This window comes from Pinus tabuliformis, chromosome 8 (assembly GCF_031772625.1).
Source record: "Pinus tabuliformis cultivar Carrire ecotype Pingquan chromosome 8, CPIR1, whole genome shotgun sequence".
NCBI lineage: Eukaryota > Viridiplantae > Streptophyta > Pinopsida > Pinales > Pinaceae > Pinus > Pinus tabuliformis.
In genome coordinates, this window is record NC_142294.1 from 182700535 (window position 1) to 182719387 (window position 18853).

At 36.3% G+C, this 18853-nt stretch overlaps 1 pseudogene; it reads right to left on the reverse strand.

Moving 5' to 3' along the window:
• Positions 1 to 18853, reverse strand: part of LOC149234731 (putative alpha-mannosidase At5g13980) — a 45871-nt pseudogene continuing 27018 nt past the window's right edge.

Sequence of the window (18853 nt, forward strand, 5' to 3'; positions counted from 1 at the left end):
TTACCCACAATGACCTGCACTGGAAATTACCTGCAATAGAAAATACCATGTCCAAGAGCAAAATTCCAGTGCCTAATAAAGTGTTTTTTCCCTTAAGAATACAATGCTCCAATAGAAAAACTTTATTAATGCATATATATTTGAATGTTATATAGACACATCATAACATTATTGCTCCTTAAAATAATAAATGTATAAAATTTAAAACTTACAAAACTACAAAGTCACAAAAGCATATTAACATGGTTATATTTACCCGAATATAGAGTAAATTATATGTTAATGTCTATGGTGTTTTGTATTGTTGTATGATTATTTCATGTTTTGTATTTAAACTTTTTTAGGATTAACAACAAATTATTATTATTATTATTATTTAATTAAATTTGGTAGCAGGGATGACCTCTCCATATTTTAAGGTTTTTACAATTGATTGCAATTGAATGTTGATCGATTTACAAGATAACAAACAATATTGATTGCTACCGCCCACAACACTTTACAATTGGCATTACTAAACATGCTCCTTGCTCTTTCTAGAAGAGTCATGTTCATGTGTTTTGTTATGCCACTTTGTTGCGGAGTATATACAATGGTTTTGTGTCTTATGACTCTAACTTATTTGCAACATTTTTTGAACTCTAAGGAAGTGAACTCACCTCCATTATCCATTCTTAAACATTTGGTTGTCTTGCTAATTCTCTTTTCTACCATAATTCTAAATTGTTTTAATGTATTAAACACATAGTTTTTTTTTTTCATGACATAGACCCACACATTTTTAAAGAAATTATTTATAAATATTACAAAATATGACGATCCTTCAAAAGAAATGATAGGGGGTGGCCCCAAAACATCTGAATAAATATAATCAAGAATACGTTTATTAATATGATGTTCGCTTTAAACTTTTGTCTACACTACTTTTTAAATATACGATGTTTGCATAAATTCAAAGTAGACATTTTAAATTTGGAAGTAGTTTGTGGTTTTTTAGAACCTCGATTCTTTTCTCACTCATATGACCCAATTTCTAATGCCATAAACGAGTGGTTTAAATCGCCTCATCAGATACCATCACTGCTTCATTGATTTGAGTACTTCCATCCATATTGTAAATATTTCCCATCTTTATAGTTTTCATAATCTAGCAAAGCGCCCTTGGACATCTTCAGTGATCCACCTTGACCAGTAAACTTATGATCTCTAGAATTCTCTCCCAAAGAAACTAATTTTTTTTTAGTTCAGGAACATGTCTAACATCTATTAATGTCCTTACATTACCAGTAGACATTTTTTTTTTATGCTTCCAACCCTAACAGTCTTACAGGAAATATTAGTACCCATAAGAACAATTCCACCATCAACAACTTGATATGAAGAAAACCAACTTCTATGTGGAAACATGTGATGAGAAACACCATAATCTAACAACCATTCTTCATAGTATTGAGGAACATTACAAATAGTCAAAACTTCACCAATCATACCTTAACCTCATTTAGCGCAATTTGCATCCTTTTGGGAGTCTTCCTTGGATTCTTGTCTCTTACAACAATCCTTCTTGAGATGCCCTGACCTGTGATACTACCAATATTTAAGATTTCTTTTCTTGCCTTTCGACTTTGATTTGTATGTACCTCTTGACTTTTTTTTCTTTTTCTTTGGACTGACCTCTAGCCACCATTGCTTTTGGTGTGGAAGTTTCAATACTAGATTTACTTCTCACCTCCTCAGACAACAACAATTTGACAAAAGAACCAAATTCAAGAGTTTTGGTTGTAATAAATTTAATGGACATGAAAAAATGATCCCATGATTTAGGCAATGAACACAACATAATTGCCTTATCTTTGTCATTGAGTTTAACATCCATCCTATTCAACTGACATATAAGAGTATAAAACAATTTCAAATGATCTGCAATTTTATTCATTTTTAAATTGTATAATTGCCTTTTCAATTAGATCCAATTTGTTAAGGACTTCATCATATAATGACTTTCTATATTGATCCATAAGCTTGTCCTTGTTACTTCCCTGATAATGTTAAACATGCATCATTTGCAAGACATAACCAAATAGCGTTGAGGGCTCTAGCATCTAGGTCTTTCCACTCTTAATCAATCATATTTGTAAGGTTTTTTCTCTTGCCTCTAACACCTTACGCAACCCTTGATGTACTAGCAAATATTGCATGTTTAGCTTCCATATAATTTGAAGTTGTTGTTTTTTGTTTTTTCAAACCATTAAATTTTTACACAATGAATTTGGTGTTCGTTAACTTTGCCATTATTTTCTACATAGGCTTTCCCTCCAAATCGATTTTTTCTCACAAACCCCATCGGTGATTTTAACCATACTCAACTTTCATATATATATATACAAAAAAAAAAACCGAAGTATGTGGTATACACCAGATTGACTTTGAAAAAATTAAAACATTGATTGATTGATTTATTTGTTTTTTAAATATATATAACGCCACACACACACACACATACACACTTTACCACTTCCATAATGTCGGATGAATTCTTCTCCGCTTGATTTTCAGCACTTGGTTCCACCTCAAAAACAAATGTAACCCGCCCCCCTATTGGTTGTACCATTTGGGCTTAATTGGGCTTGACTGCTCAACTTCACAAATTGTGGTCAATTGTGTGTCGACATTGGTGGCTTTCCTTTGTTGCTATGAGTTTGCAGCCTCTGTTGTCACCCAAACAACTCTTCGTGGATGATATGAGAGGTGACTAGGGGTTTTAGTCGCTCCTTCACTGCAAGAACTCTTTTTCTCATGGACTAACCCCAATTCTACTTATCTACAAGCTTGATTCTTGCTAACACCTTTGTATCCACAAGTTGACAATGGATTTCTTTATCACTTTCCTCCACTTTGACTGTTACGTAGGCCTCCTTCACAAAAAGATAGGTTGCACTTCCTCTATACTCAAATTTCCTTCGGCTAGAATGACTTGACCTCCTCCAATCATTGGACCTAAACTACTCTTCATGAATTTAACTAGCTACTCTCTTTGCACACATATTCACACACATAGACTTTGGCTTATATATTTTGAATTTATGCTTTGATACCACTTGTTGGTATTTACAACTTAAAAAATCTTGATAGTAGAGATATAATAATGAAAATAATGGGAAATAATGCATCCAACGCGAAATTTACATGGTAAAACACTCACAATCTATGTAGAAAACATCCATGGGACAAGGTAATGTATTTTATTGACAAGATGAACAATTATACTTATGTTTACAACCACTTTCAACATCTTGGGCTGCTTTGATATATCTATCTTGGCACCATTACATTTGTTATATGAACTACCACCATTTTCATAAACCAATATTGACAAACTAACAACAACAAAAAGTTCCTTAAGTCAATTTCATTTTGTAGATTCTCTTTTAATTAATTATTGTCATGTTTTAACATTAATCTTTTAACAAAATTCTTAGTATTACCCACAAAATGCTTGAGCTTGTTTTGAAAGTACTTTGCTATCTCATGAGTAACTCCATATTGGGCAATTATCAAACTTTTAGATAAAGTATTGAACCATTTATTCCATTCTCTTTGAGAAATATTCCTCTTAAAAAGTTATTATTTGTAATATTTCTCATTTGATTCATTGTTCTTAACACTAAAGGAAACTTTATGAATATCATTCATATAATTTTTTTTGTTTGATGTTCCACAAATTTCTTAACACCATAATTTAGTGGCACAAAGGAATATGCATTTCATAATAAAATTTGTGGTCTTTTGAGTTTTTTTCATCTAATATTTAAAAAAAGGTTCGTCTTTCTCTTTACGTGGAATTTATTATAACTTCATTTAAATTGAACTCATACTTGCAAGTTTTTATTCAAGGTAAACCTTGCAAGATAATCCCCTCTTCTTGAAATATCCAAATGCAGGACAACTTAACCATCAACCATAATTGAAATTGGTAATCACACGAGGTTTAAAAAAACTCCAACATTAACAAGATTAAATTGTGAACTTTGACTTGAAATAGTGTGTTCAAATCAATTGAACTAATTCATTGTAGATAGAGAGTTCGGATTTCCCATAGTGATATTAAAGAATTGTCGACGTTTCAAATCCATCTTCAAAACAAAGATTAAAGAAAGACGAGGCATAAAAAATTCAATAAAACCTAATAAATCAACTAAAATACTAAATTAATAAAACCTAAAAAAAAACTTAATAATCAAATACTAAGCTAAATTATTATTAAAAAATGAAAGAAAATGGAAAGTACATCAGGTAAATTTTCCCTATAATCTACCATCTCAAGAGTACTGTAGAATTTCCCACTGTAGATCACCTGATAATGCAATATACTAAAGCAAAATACTTGATCTAATTCTACAAACAAACTTGTGGAAGCTTAATCGATTTTGAGCAAGATCAAATAGAACACATATAACAGAGAATGAGAAATCAATCGCACATGAACACAAAAGAATACTATGGGGAAAGCCTCAGCTAAAAACCCCGCTATCTGTATTATCATACAAGTGGAAATATCCCCGGATTACACAAAGCTTTAGCTCACAAGCTATCAAGCTCTCAGTACATTCCCTCAATGCTGCTCATAGACTAAATAGACACAACATATGCCTTCCTCCAGTCCTCCAAGCCTCCTATTTCCTTACGCAGTTTCTCCTGGGTCCTCTCGCTACCACCTATGTGAATACGCCTCTCACACAACTCACCAAACTCAGAAATAACTGCGCAATCCTCAAGGAATGAATTCCTTCTGCATGCAAGAGATATCCTCAATGGAATATTCCTGCAACTGATAGTACAATGTACCATCCTCTGATCTCAACTGGGTCTCTGAATGAACTGACATGCATGAGTTATTTATGAAAGAATATTCGGTTATCTGAAATACACTAGTTACATGCATGCATGAATTAACTAACTGAACTCACAATCAGTTCCACAATTGTTGGAACTAACCTAACTGGACTTAACTCAGTTAACTGAGCGAACTAATTACAACTCAAAGTACAACTCATCATCATCTCCTTAATTAAGGGATAACTTCCTCAATCAAAGGGATAACTGTTGCATGTCTTCACATAGACTTCATGTTTGATTTTCTCCAACTAATTAACTCAAGATGAATTAATTAATTATTTTTCAAACAACTGCTAAGATCAAATTCGAATTTTAATTCTCAATTTTAGTTCAGGGACTAACTAAAATTGGAATGTATCCCGAAATGCTATTTATAGCAATGCTATTTTTAGCACTTCTATATTTAGCATTTATTGTTGCTATTTTCAACACTCCCTCTCAACAAGAAAGGGATTATTTATCACCCCAATCCTGTCTCTGTGGAACTCGAATTTGCATTTTGACAATGCCTTAGTCAAAATATCTGCATCCTGCTCCTCGGTCGAAACATACAGCAACAACATGATCCTCTTCACCACATAGTCTCGAAGATGATGATACCAGATATCGATGTGCTTGGACCTATCATGAAATACTGGATTCTCAGAGAGTTTGATACAACTCTAATTATCGCAATAGATCATAGTTGGATCCATCCTCTGACCAAACAATCCAACTAGAATTTTCTGCATCCAAATGGCCTCACATGCTGCCTGACTGGCAGCCATGTATTCAGCCTCTGCTGAGCTAAGTGCAACTAACCTCTGTTTCCTGCTGTACCAAGAAATTGCAGCTGAACCAAGGTTGAAAATTCCTCCTGAAGTGCTCTTTCGATCTGATGGACTCCCTGCCTAATCTGCATCTGTGAAGCCCTGAAGCTTCACTCCCTCTGTCCGTCTGTACCATAATCCATACTGAGATGTGCCTCTGAGGTATCTCAGCACATGCTTCGCTGCCTTCCAAAATAGCTTGGTAGGCTGAACCATAGCTTGACTTAGCTGGTTCACCGCAAAGCACAAATCTGGTCATGTGTTCACTAAATACATCAATGAACCCACAAGCTGCCGATAAACAGTAGCAACTACTACCTCACCTGAAGTAGCATCCTCCTTCCTCCAGTTACCTGCTAGAGGAGTCTGCATGGGCTTGCACTTCTCTATGTGGAATCTCCTGAGTATCTCATTGGCATACTTGCCTTGAGACACAAACGCTTCCCCATCCTTCTGCCACACTTCCATGCCTAGAAAGTAGTGCATAAGATCCATGTCTTTCATCTCGAACTCTCTTGCAAGGTCCTCCTTGCAAGACTGGATCAACTGATCATCACATGTCAATATCAAATCATCAACATAAAGAACAATGATCAATGGATTACCTTCTACCATGATGTGGTAAAGGTTCGCATCCGCTTCGCTCTTTGTGAAGCCCAACCCGGTGAAATAGCTGTTGATCCTGGTGTACCAAGCACAAGGTGCTTGCTTTAGCCCGTACAAAGCTCTCTTGAGTCGGCACACATGCGACTCACGATTGAAGGTCTCAAAACCTTTCGGCTTCTCTATGTACACCTCTTCCTCAATCTTGCCATTGAGGAACGCAGTCTTCACATCCATCTAATGGATCTTCCAACCCATTTGTGCTGATAGTGCCAACATCGATCTAATAGATGAGTACCTTGATACAGGAGAAAAAGTCTCATCGTAGTCGATCCCCTCAACCTGTGAGAAACCACGGGCAACAAACCTTGCCTTATATTTCTCAACACTCCCATCAGATGCTTTCTTTACCTTCTAAAGCCATCGGGAAATCACTACTGACTTGTCCTCTGGTCTTGGGACAACATCCCAAACATTGTTCCAAACTATGGAGTTGTACTCCTCCACCATAGCATCAACCCAGACTGGTTGTTGCACTGCTTCCTCGAAGGAAGATGGTTTGGTCTCTATACATTCCCCAACCAGGGCCATGTAACTAGTGTACCTCTTAGGTGATCTCCTCTGTCTGCGCTGAGAGGATGGCTGTCCCATATTATCTCTCGCATCCATCACCAATCTGTCAGCTTCCCTTGAGCGTTTTCGCCCATCTCTGGAAGACTCTGCATGAGTGGATGTCTCCACTCCTGGATCCTCTGCATGCGGTTGCTCCACATCAGTCTGAGGCTCCTCCTCGTTAGGAACCAAAAGTTCCTCCTCTGCATGGAACTTGAGCTCCCTCTCAAGGGATACTCACATGGCCTTCTGCTCGTCGAACTTCAGATCTCTGCGTACCACTTTCCTCTGACTGGTAGGCAAGAACACCCGATAGTTGTGGGGTGTATCAGTGTACCCCACAAGTATCCCCAACTTAGCTGTTGGCTCTAGCTTCTTCCGGGCATCTTTGGTCACATGGCAATAAACTGATGATCCAAAGATCCTAAAGTGACTCACATCTGGTCTCTTCTTGGAGAAGGCCTCCACTGGTGTCTTCATCCCCAGTATACGATGCGAGCTTCTATTCTGCAAGTATATTGTTGTATTGCATGCCTCAACCCACAAATGAAGTGGTAGGCCTTGGTCATACAACATCGCCCAAGCTGCTCCCACAATCATTCTGTTCTTCCTTTCGGCCACCCCATTCTGCTATGGGTTATGGGGTGTCGTCAACTCCCGTTTAATTCCTTCTGCTGCACAGAAGTCCTTAAACTGTTGGGAGACATACTCTCCACCATTGTCGCTTTGCAAGGCCCTTATTTTCTTTCCAGATTCTTTCTCAACCAAGGCTTTGAACTCACAAAACCTTGAGAAAGTTTGATCCTTCTTCAGCATGAAGTAGATCCAACCTCTACGAAAAAAATCATCAATAAAAATAACATAGTACCTTTGTTTAGCGGTGGAGGCTGTCGAGAATGGTCCACACACATCTGTATGAACTTGCTCCAGGATTGCTCTAGCTCGACTGTCTCGATCCTGAAAGGAAGATTTTGCATACTTACCCAAGGTACAACCTTTGCATGTATCCACTTGCTCTAGTTTACCCTTGGGAAGTCTGGTAGAAATCTACTGCATGATCTTCAAGGCCCCATGGTGCAAGTGGCCCAATCTTCTATGCCATAGCTCACCAATATCTTGGCTTTGCACCAACTCTGCTTTGGAACTCAATGCAACACAATCATCTACCTCTAGCTTGTAGAGATTCTTTACTCGAATCCCAATCCTCTTGGTCTGTCCAGTGCCAATGTGCCTCAGGAATGCCTTTCCTTTACTAAAGACTACATCATAGCCTTTGTCTTCCAACATTGCGACGGACACCAGGTTCTTCTTCAGACCAGGCACATACTTTACATCAGTCAGGGTGAGAGGAGCTCCATGCTCCCTCTGAAACACAACCGTACCTTCACTTGAAACACGGTACTTTCCATCATCGCCCATCTCTATGCACATATGGAGGTCCTTCTCCTCCAAGGTACTGAATAGACTCTTGTCGCCGGTCATGTGGAATGAGGCTCCACTGTCCAGGTACCAAACACAACCCACCATCGATGAAACCATGCATGCGATGAGGGTGAAATCCAATTCGAATTGTGAGGCCAGTGCCTCACCATCTGATCCTTTCGAGGATCCCTTCTTGGATTTCTTCTATGGACAATTCGTAGCATAATGGCCCACCTCATGACAATGAAAGCATCACACTTTCGATTTGTCAATCTTCTTCCCACCATGGGAAGAACTCGATTTGGAATGGGAAGCCTTCCCCTTCCCTTTCCTCGCCTTACTTGCTAAGGCTAGATTTTCTTCGTCATCTTGCTTTGATGAAGATCCATCTTTGGTGCTTCTCCTTATCTCCTCCTGCATTAGATCCAACCACAGTCATTCCCAATCTCGCAGTTTCTCTCTTCCATTTACTGAGTCTTGGTAGGTATGCCAGCTCTTAGGAAGACTGAGGAGAGCAAGACTCACCATGTCATCATCGACTGTCGTGATTCCTACACTTCCAAGCTCATCCCTGCAGGTGGTGAGCTTGTTCAGATATGTAGAGATCGTGTCGCCCTTTTCACACTTGATTTTCCGAAGCTTGTCTTTCAGTGCCAACTTCCTTTGATTGCTGCTGTTCTGATATAGATCCTTCAATGTTTTCCACATTGAAAATGGTGTCTCCTTCCCATGGAGACTCGAGACAATGTGGTCTCGAACTCCCTCCAGAAGAATCCTCCTTGCTCTAGCCACAAATTTCTTCCATTCTGCCAATTCTTGGGCATTAGCAGCTGCTGGCTTGGGAACTTCTTGATCAATGAAGTCCTTCAAACCGTTGTCCTCTAATACCGCTTCCATGCGATCCTTCCAGGCTATATAATTTGAGCTGCCATCCAAGGCATACTCGAGTCTCAAACCGTTGAATGCCATTGGTGAAATTTGAGATGTGATAAGAATTCAATTTCTATAATCAGGAACTTCAAAATTCGAACTTCGAACTTCTCCCTTCTTTGTATACTATTCTCCGCTTTGATCACCTTTGCTCTGATACCATGTAGAATTTCCCACTGTAGATCACCTGATAATGCAATATACTAAAGCAAAATACTTGATCTACTTCTACAAACAAACTTATAGAAGCTTAATCGATTTTGAGCAAGATCAAATAGAACACATATAACAGAGAATGAGAAATAAATCACACATGAACACAAAAGAGCACTCTGGGGAAAGCCTCAACTAAAAACCTGACTATCTGTATTATCATACAAGTGGAAATATCTCCGGATTACTCAAAGCTTTAGTTCACAAGCTATCAAGCTCTCAGTACAATCCCTCAATGCTTCTCATAGACTGAATAGACACAACATATGCCTTCCTCTAGTCCTCCAAGCCTCCTATTTCCTTGCGCAGTTTCTCCTGGGTCCTCTGGCTGCCACCTGTGTGAATTCACCTCTCGCACAACTCACTAAACTCAGAAATAACTGCACAATCCTCAAGGAATGAATTCCTTCTGCATGCAAGAGGTATCCTCAATGGAATATTCCTACAACTGATAATACATTGTCCCATCCTCTGATCTCAACTGGGTCTCTGAATGAACTGACATGCATGAGTTATTTATGAGAGAATATTCAGTTATCTAAAGTACACTAGTTACATGCATGCATGCATTAACTAACTGAACTCACAATCAGTTCCACAAACTGTTGGAACTAATCTAACTGGACTTAACTCGGTTAACTGAGCTAACTAATTACAACTCAAAGTATAACTCATCCTGATCTCCTTAATTAAGGGATAACTTCCTCAATCAAAGGGATAACTGTTGCATGTCTTCACATAGACTTCATGTTTGATTTTCTCCAACTATTTAACTCAAGACGAATTAATTAATTATTTTTCAAACAACTGCTAAGATCAAATTCGAATTTTAATTCTCAATTTTAATTTAGGGACTAACTAAAGTTGGAATGTATCCTGAAATGCTATTTATAGTAATTCTATTTTTAACACTTCTATATTTAACATTTCTTGTTGCTATTTTGAACAAGTACCATTCCTCAAATTCTTTAGAGTTGACCCAAAAAAAATGATGATAGAAAATTTTTCTAATGGAAAAAAGCATCTCATTATAGGATGATAATTTCTTCATTTGTCCCCTTAGCTCATTGCCCTTTTCTTTCATGATGTGATCACAATGGTTTTTCTCCTAAATCTTAACTTCCAAAATGTAGAAAGAATATTTGTCCAACTTTATAATATGCGCGACAAGAGGGAATTCAAAGTTTGATGACTTGAATTTCTAATTTAAAATATAGAGTTCTTCCATTTCTTTTTGAACTGTTATCTATATTACACTTAATACTCTTGAGAGTGAGTGTTTGTTCCTTAAAGAAACTCATAAAGTGTTTGTAATTCCAACACTTCTTTTCATTCTAAATAGGATTAGTTTGAGTTTATAATATATTGCATTGATTTCATTCATCATTTTAGAGAATGATCCTTCATCCCATCATTCACACATCAAATGTCATTAACTTGAAGGGTTTATTCAATTTCATTATATGCATTTGCACTCTTTTAATTTATCTTTTTTACTTGAGTATTGAGTATGATCTTGTCATGTTCTCCCTTATTCTCATAAATTTTTATTAGATTATCATCTTTTTCTATATATTTTTATTATTTATTGTGGTTGTGGTTTAATTTTATTTTTAAGGTTTTCTTTTATGTTCAAAGTTTTTATTTTCCCCTTGAGAATTTAGTTTGTTAGGTGTTTGTTTTCACTATTTAAACAATTGATGGAGATTCTTCATTTTCTTATTATTTTAGTGTAGGGCTTTTTAGATGGTGGTGTCTAAGCACCTTGTAGCACCACATTAAATGCAATGGTGGGGTGCCTAGAAACCATTAGATCTTATTGTTAGTAAGATTTAACATTGTTTAAGCACCCCACTACTACATTCAATGTGGGCTTGCAAGGTGTTTAGGCCTTTCTCTCTTATATTGAAAGATTGGATCATTGACCCATTTTATTTAATTCTAACTTTGGCCTAGAATTAAGCATTATTCCATCTTTTTTACTTTAGACATAGCATGTTGATAATCTCGTTATTTCCACCCTCATAATCATCCAAATAATCTACCATCATACAAATCATTTTTCCTACTTCAAATCCAATAGGGGCGTTACTCTAAAAGTGTAATGTCCCTTGCCAAAATATGCTAACTCAACTTGCATAAATTTTTAATTTTCTCTTTTATGCATTTTGACAAACACTTTGTATGCAAACATTTCTTTAAACACTTTGTATGTGAATAAAATGAAACATTTACAACAGGGATATTTCTTCATACATTGTGTTTGAATTAAACATGAAAATCCTTGATAGAGTTCCCAAAGCACAACCAATTTTATTAAATTTGATCAAGAAATTACATGCAAAATATTAATTTTTGGAACCTAGAAATTACTTCAGCAACTGACACGAATTGGCTGCAAGACTGAGATGAAGCATATGGTCTCCAAAAATACGATTGCAATCTCCTCAATCAATTCAACCCTCTAGGAAATAATTTGACCCCTGAAGATCAACTTGACTTCCTCTTAGAATTTGGTCCTCAAGAAGGAACTCGACCCCCTCAAGATTAATTCAACCTCTATATATATAAAATGCGAAATTCTTGTAGACAAATGGATCAATCCATTCTCAAGCTCAACATTCTCTAGCAAAAATATTATCATTAAGCATGTGTGAGAAATATGGATGATTCCTCCTTCTTGATCAGCTAGGGTGGATATGTCTCACCACAGAAACTAATCTTGATTAGGTAGGATGGATATGTTTCACCACCAAAAGTAATCCTCATGAGGGTTTCACACCCTTTACTCGAAAGCTCCAAGAACTCACCAAAATCAATTTAGAAAAATAACTAATGCATAGTCAAAAGTGAGCTCTAGTTCTCTTTTTATAACTTTATCATTGGAATACCATTCGTCAAAATACCATGGGTCATCAAAATACCATCGGTTTCTCTTTTATAACCCTTTTAAATTTAATTATTCAATGTAACTTTTATATGTTGCTTTTTCACCCAAATGATATTTAAACACTTAAATCAATTGATCCCCTTTTTACCGACTATAGTCTATGGGAATCAAATATGATATTGAGTCCTCCTCCAAAAGTGATCATCCGGAAAGGGACATAACAATCCTCCCTTCCTCATATTTCTTTCCCTCAAGTGATCCAAAACCTTCATATCAATACAGGGATCCAAAATATGCCTATAGAATGCTTCAACATATATTCGTTGTACCGTCCTAACACAACTAAAACAAACATCACTATTGTGGAGAAATTCGCTATAATGTAATCTATTTGTCATAAAAACCCCCATTAAAGTTGAAGGGCACAACTCCTCATGATTCAATTTTACAACATATCCCATGTATCCTTCAAGGAGGATTCCAAGTTTCAATTCATCCTCCCATTTTTTCATCTTACTCATAGAAGTATCAATGTACAAATTTACTTCATTTACCATAATTTGATTACTAATTTGTGATTGACTTGTTGTGAATATTGTGATAACCTCCCTCCCCAAATCATCATCAATCAAAATTGGCCCAACCATGAAATCTCTTTCAACATCCTCTTCATTCTTGTGCAATATATGTAATTGAGACACCCATGGGGAAAACTGATGATATACTTCACTCACCATTTCTCCCTTTATAACTGACTATGTAACCTGCTTGCTTGAAGCCTAATAGGAAAGCACCTAGTATTGTTTGGATGAAAGATATAAGCACAAGAAGTATCATTCTATCCTACTTTCGTGTTTCCATCACTTGCATTGTACCAGCAAAATGATTGATGTATAGGAAAGGCTACTCTATATTTAGGATTTATAATCTCCATCGGCCATCCTGTTGAATTGGAAAACACCATCTAAATCCCATTTGAGTCGATAATTACTTTCCCATTTATATGTTCTGGTTTCACTAAAGAGGTCCAAGATGTTTCTGTATTCAAGCTTCTGTGATCCATAATGAATTAAGCAAAGTTTTTCGGTAGAAATCACATAAGAGAATTTTTTTGCCGACGCGTTTTGAACCAACAAGTGTGGTTCATCATTAGTACCAGATGAAGAGGCAGACCATGGCAAAGGCTTAAATAAAGAGCAATGTAGAGACATAATTTCAAGTAATGACTATATTTGAACAATAATATTTAAACTATAATATTAATTTATTAATATATTAAAAACAAATATTATTAACTAACGACTATATTAAACGGCTAGTTTTTTTGAAAAAATATTTAAATAATGATATTATTTCATTAATTTATTAAAAATATTAAGAAGTAACGGCTAAATTAAACGGGTAGTTTTTGAAAAATAATATTTAAATAATGATATTAGTTTATTAATTTATTAAAATTATTAATATGTAACGGCTAATTTTTGAAAGATAATATTTAAATTGTGATATTAGTTTATTAATTTATTAAAAACAAATATTAATAAGTAACCACTATATTAAACAACTAGTTTTTGAGAAATAATATTTAAAAAAAAAGAGTCAAACTTTAAAGGAGGGGAGTCAAAAATTATAAAAACAAGTGAAGACCCTAATCGAGAAAAGATCATTTGATAAATGGAAATAAAATAAAATAATTAATGGAAAAATAAATGAAATAAAACAAAAATATACACAAGTCAAAAAAAAAGAAAAAGAAAAAGAAAAAGGAAAAAGAAAAAAGAAAAAGAAAAAAGAAAAAAAAGAAATAGAAACACACACATATATATATATATCCAAAGAAAAATAATCAATAAATAAAACGGGGTCAATAATAAATATGGGGTTGAGGCCCATTAAACAAATAACAAAAATACTAAAAGGAGTTAAGAACGAATAGGATGACAAAATACATAAAAAAACATGAAGGATCAAGAAAATAAATTCTAATGAAGAATAAATCAACAACAAATACTATAAAAATGATGCCAATACCTACATAGATAAACAAACAAACAAAATAAATCCCAAAAAGAAGCCTAAAAAACTAGGAGGACATGACAAGGACCCAACTTCTACTAATATTCCAACCATCATCTCTGTTCAAATTATTGGGTCTTTTTTCAAACTCTAGGGCCTCCCTCAATTTGCGATGATGGAAATGACTAACCCTAGCAATGAATTGGGCCTCCTTAATGCAGATGTGATGCTTATATTTATCTACATGCTCTGCCAAAGCAGAGGAGCCGGTCCTGCCATTCTTGATATCAGGAGCGTGCTCATGAATCCTTTGATTAATCGAGCGACTAGTCTCACCAATGTAGGGAGTCCCATAAGAGCATGGGATAACGTAAACACCCTTCATATTCTTGGGGTCCGCTGGGTCTTTAATAGATCTAAGGGAGCTCCAGATGGTATTTAAAGGCCTGAAGGTTGAAGCCACTTTATGCTTCCTTAGGATCCTCGCAATCTTGTCAGTGGTCCCTTGGATAAAAGGAAGATGAACACCAGAAAATCTATCCTTGGTATCTTTCTTAGCACTAGGACCTTTTTAAGCTCTGAGGAAAGCCTTAGTACATTGGTGTCTACTATACCCATTATTAAAGAAAACACTTAGGAGATGTGCTTTCTCTTCCTTGAGATGGTTCTCATCAGAAACTTTTAAAGCTCTAGTCTCTAAGGTGTTGAGAACACCAAGCTTTTGAGCTGGGAAATGATGAGAATTAGCATGAAGATATTGTTTCGTATGAGTTTTCTTACGATATACCTGATGAGAGAAAGAGCCATCATCATTCCTTAAGAGGAGGACGTCAATGAAGGGAAGACTACCATTCCATTCAAATTCCATGGTGAACTTTATAGAACTAGATTGATTGTTAAGATGGAGGAAAAACAATTCCAACTTTTCTTTACCATGGGACCAGATGACACAAGTGTCATCCACAAACCTCTTCCACATCTTAGGCAGAAGATGAGAAGAAGCTAAGGCCTTTGATTCAAAATCCTCCATGAATAGATTAGCTACCACAGGGGAGAGGGGGGAACCCATGGCGACATCGCAAGTTTGCTCATAGAATTCCCCATCGAATGAAAAGAAAGTAGAAGTAAGACAAATACCAACTAAATAAGTCGTATCAGGATCTGTGATGCGCTTGATGACTTCGATGGCCTCGTTGATAGGGATATTAGTGTAGAGGGAGACCACATCGAAGCTCACAAGCTTGTCATTTGGATCAAGCTTGAAACTCTTTAACTCATTAACAAACGATGCAGAGTCCTTGATGAAGGATTTTGTATGGCCAACAAGGGGCTTAAGCTTCTGGGCTAAATATTTAGCAAGAAATATACAGATTCTTTTCAGCTTTCAGGAAATATACAGTGTAACCAAGGGCGAACTAAAGCTTCAAATAATATATTAAACAGTGGTCCAGTTGGAACTAAAATGTCCCGTGTGTAGGAATTGTGAACTCTTCTGGTTGTTGCATCAACTAAGACAATCGATGCATGAACTCTATTTCCATCTAAATCTAATACATCCAATGTTGAACTTGCTATCGACATTATGACAACTTTGTTACACTTCCATCTCATAGGATTATATATAACAATTATTATACTCATCCCATTTATTAAGTCAACTTTAGATTTAGGGCATTAGTTGATATTCCTTGCATTCATTGAATAAATGCAATGTCACATTTATCTTATTTGGTTGTTGAAGCCCATTGCCAAGAAGCGATCCATCTAAGGTGAATCTTTGTTCTTGCAGGAGGCTTGTTTTTGAAGCATCTTCTTGAAGAATGAGTTTGCTAACCACAATGCTCACACAAATGAAGATCAAAACAATGATCTTTCACATGGCCAACTCGGTCACATTGTTGGCATTTCACAATATGTTGTGAATGTGGAGGAGGAGCATAAACAGGTGAAGATTTGTCCTAAAGAAATCTAGCACTCTAACATTTGATGGGCTTGGAATAGTTTAGAATATGAAATGACATCTCCTTGTCATATCCAAGACCGATTTTGTGCTTGTTGCTGACAAGCTCTTCCCAAGGTCTGGTGATGGGCTTGGGAGGTGGAACCTGAACTTCTATAGCTGCATGCAAATATGCTCTTGCACTAGGCATTGAATGTGAATCAACATCAGTCTCACTCATCTTATTACTTTCTAGCAGCTAATGGGGGTTAACTTCAAACTCATAAAGTGGATTGTTCTGAATAAAAACAAGTTCTAAATTATGACTAAGCTATTGTAGCTCATCTTGTTGTAGTTGTGACTCAAGCTGCAAAAAATATATATTTTCTTGTGCATTATGTAGATAGGTCTAAATGTCAAAGAGAGAGCTTTTGTTGATTTTAATTGTGTTTTCAATAGTAGACATGATCAAAGTTCTTAATAACTCTAATAAATTGTCAATGTGAGTCATTTAAACTTCAAAAGGTTTCTTGCAACTTAATTCATTAGCAATAATCCAAAATAAATAAATAAACAATTGGTAACCTATGCAAATCAATATTTAGTGCACTCAGATAGAAAACAAAAGATTATGTTGGCTACAAAATGTTGTAGCGAAAATTGAGATTCAAGGTTCTCTTTCCCGAACAAGATTTCTTCACTCTAATACACCCATTATATAATGAAAAATATCTCCAACGATTTGATCAGATTTCTATGGAGAAACCACGACTAGAAATTCAAGTTGGTTTGGATATATTGATGAATTTCATTCTTGAAAGAAGAAGGATGAAGCAAATTGGAACAACAATTACAATTGGTCCTATACTTGCAAGGCTTACACAATAATTTTTAGATGCTCTTAATGCAAGGGTTGTGCCAACAATTGCAACTCACTGGCAACATATTTATCATCTTTGCTGGAGAGAAGGCAGAGGAAGAGGAGAACCCACTTATACTGATTCAAACAATGAATCAATGGATTTTCCTCGTTATTGTTCTCTTCTACTAATACCCAGAGCTCCCACAACATTTATAGATAAAATTGCACAGGAAGGTTCGTAATTCTTATCGTTCATCACCCTTTTGCAGTTTCATGCGACTTTTCAACAACAATGCATCTAAAGGCCAACATTTATTGCAATTCTAATCAATATCGGATGGATGCTTCCCAATATGAAAAGTGGACTCCAACAATGCCAAAGCACGTAGGCGGTTCATACTCACTACGAGCTAGTCCTACAACATCCTCCTGTCTATGATCCCAATTCACTGGTTGTTTACACTATATATAGGTTGGCCAGACTTATTCCTCTTCTTACTGTAGAGTCTGTCGTGGGTGGTGCATGTAAACGAATGAATGCATCTGAAGCTACAACTATGTACACACAACTCTATATAGACAAAGAGAGACCGAGTCGTGGCCTACGCTTGCTTTCCTGTCAGTGTGTCAGTTCTACTTGAGAAAACAAGGGCCCTCCTTATATGTTGAGCTTTAATAGGTTCGAGACCAAATCAATGTGCTTCATCAAACCTGAATGGAGACTTACAACACACAAAGGCTTCATCAACCAGCGCTCACAGCATATGTAATTCAATAAAACACACTCAATACAACAAATTCATATATGCTTTAATACAATACTCTCAATCAACTAGCCCCAACGGATAGCTCAGTTGGTCGAGTTCCTGTTGCTAAGTGCCTCACCTATCGGGAGGTCATGAGGTCAAATCTCCTCGATGCCCTTGGGGTTAGGCCTTGCTAGTTTGGCCAATGGGTAGATCCCTTCGGGTTGATCTACCTGGATTTTCCCGTGGATGTAGCGGCCACTCAGTGTCTGTGAACCACCTTGAAAAAAACACTCTCAATCAATACAAAGCATACAACATACATGTCATATGACCAACATACAATCAAACACACCGTACACTGGAGTCTTCAACGAAAATTACAACACATAGAAGGAATGACCAACACACAGAGTAATCAATGCACAATCTTTGAGTTGTTAAATGAATGCACGAACTTCAAAACACACATAAATGAATGCTTATTTTCTGGGACTAATGTTTATAAGAAACACATACACAATTAATTATTTCTCGCCATCACCCTGCATCGCATATAACAACACATTCCAATGTATACATTGATAGCTACAAAAGTCGGGGACATCGAGGCATTCTCAATATATTTCCATTTGATTTAAAACCAACACCATCGACCCCAATAAACAATGACAACATTGACTGCTCACTTCAATATGCACCATACGTTGTCACCGAGAAAAAGAATAGGGGCAATTTTCCAACGAACCAATGTACAATGAGGAGACATAGCCAATGTTCAGAAAAGAGATAGATAAAATAACATAAGCATCGTTGACAACAACATGAGAATAACGTAAGACTAGGCAAATAGAACATTAGGTGCATAGGTCTGAGCAAAGGGACCATGAAGTCAGATTTGTGAGAAAGTTTGAG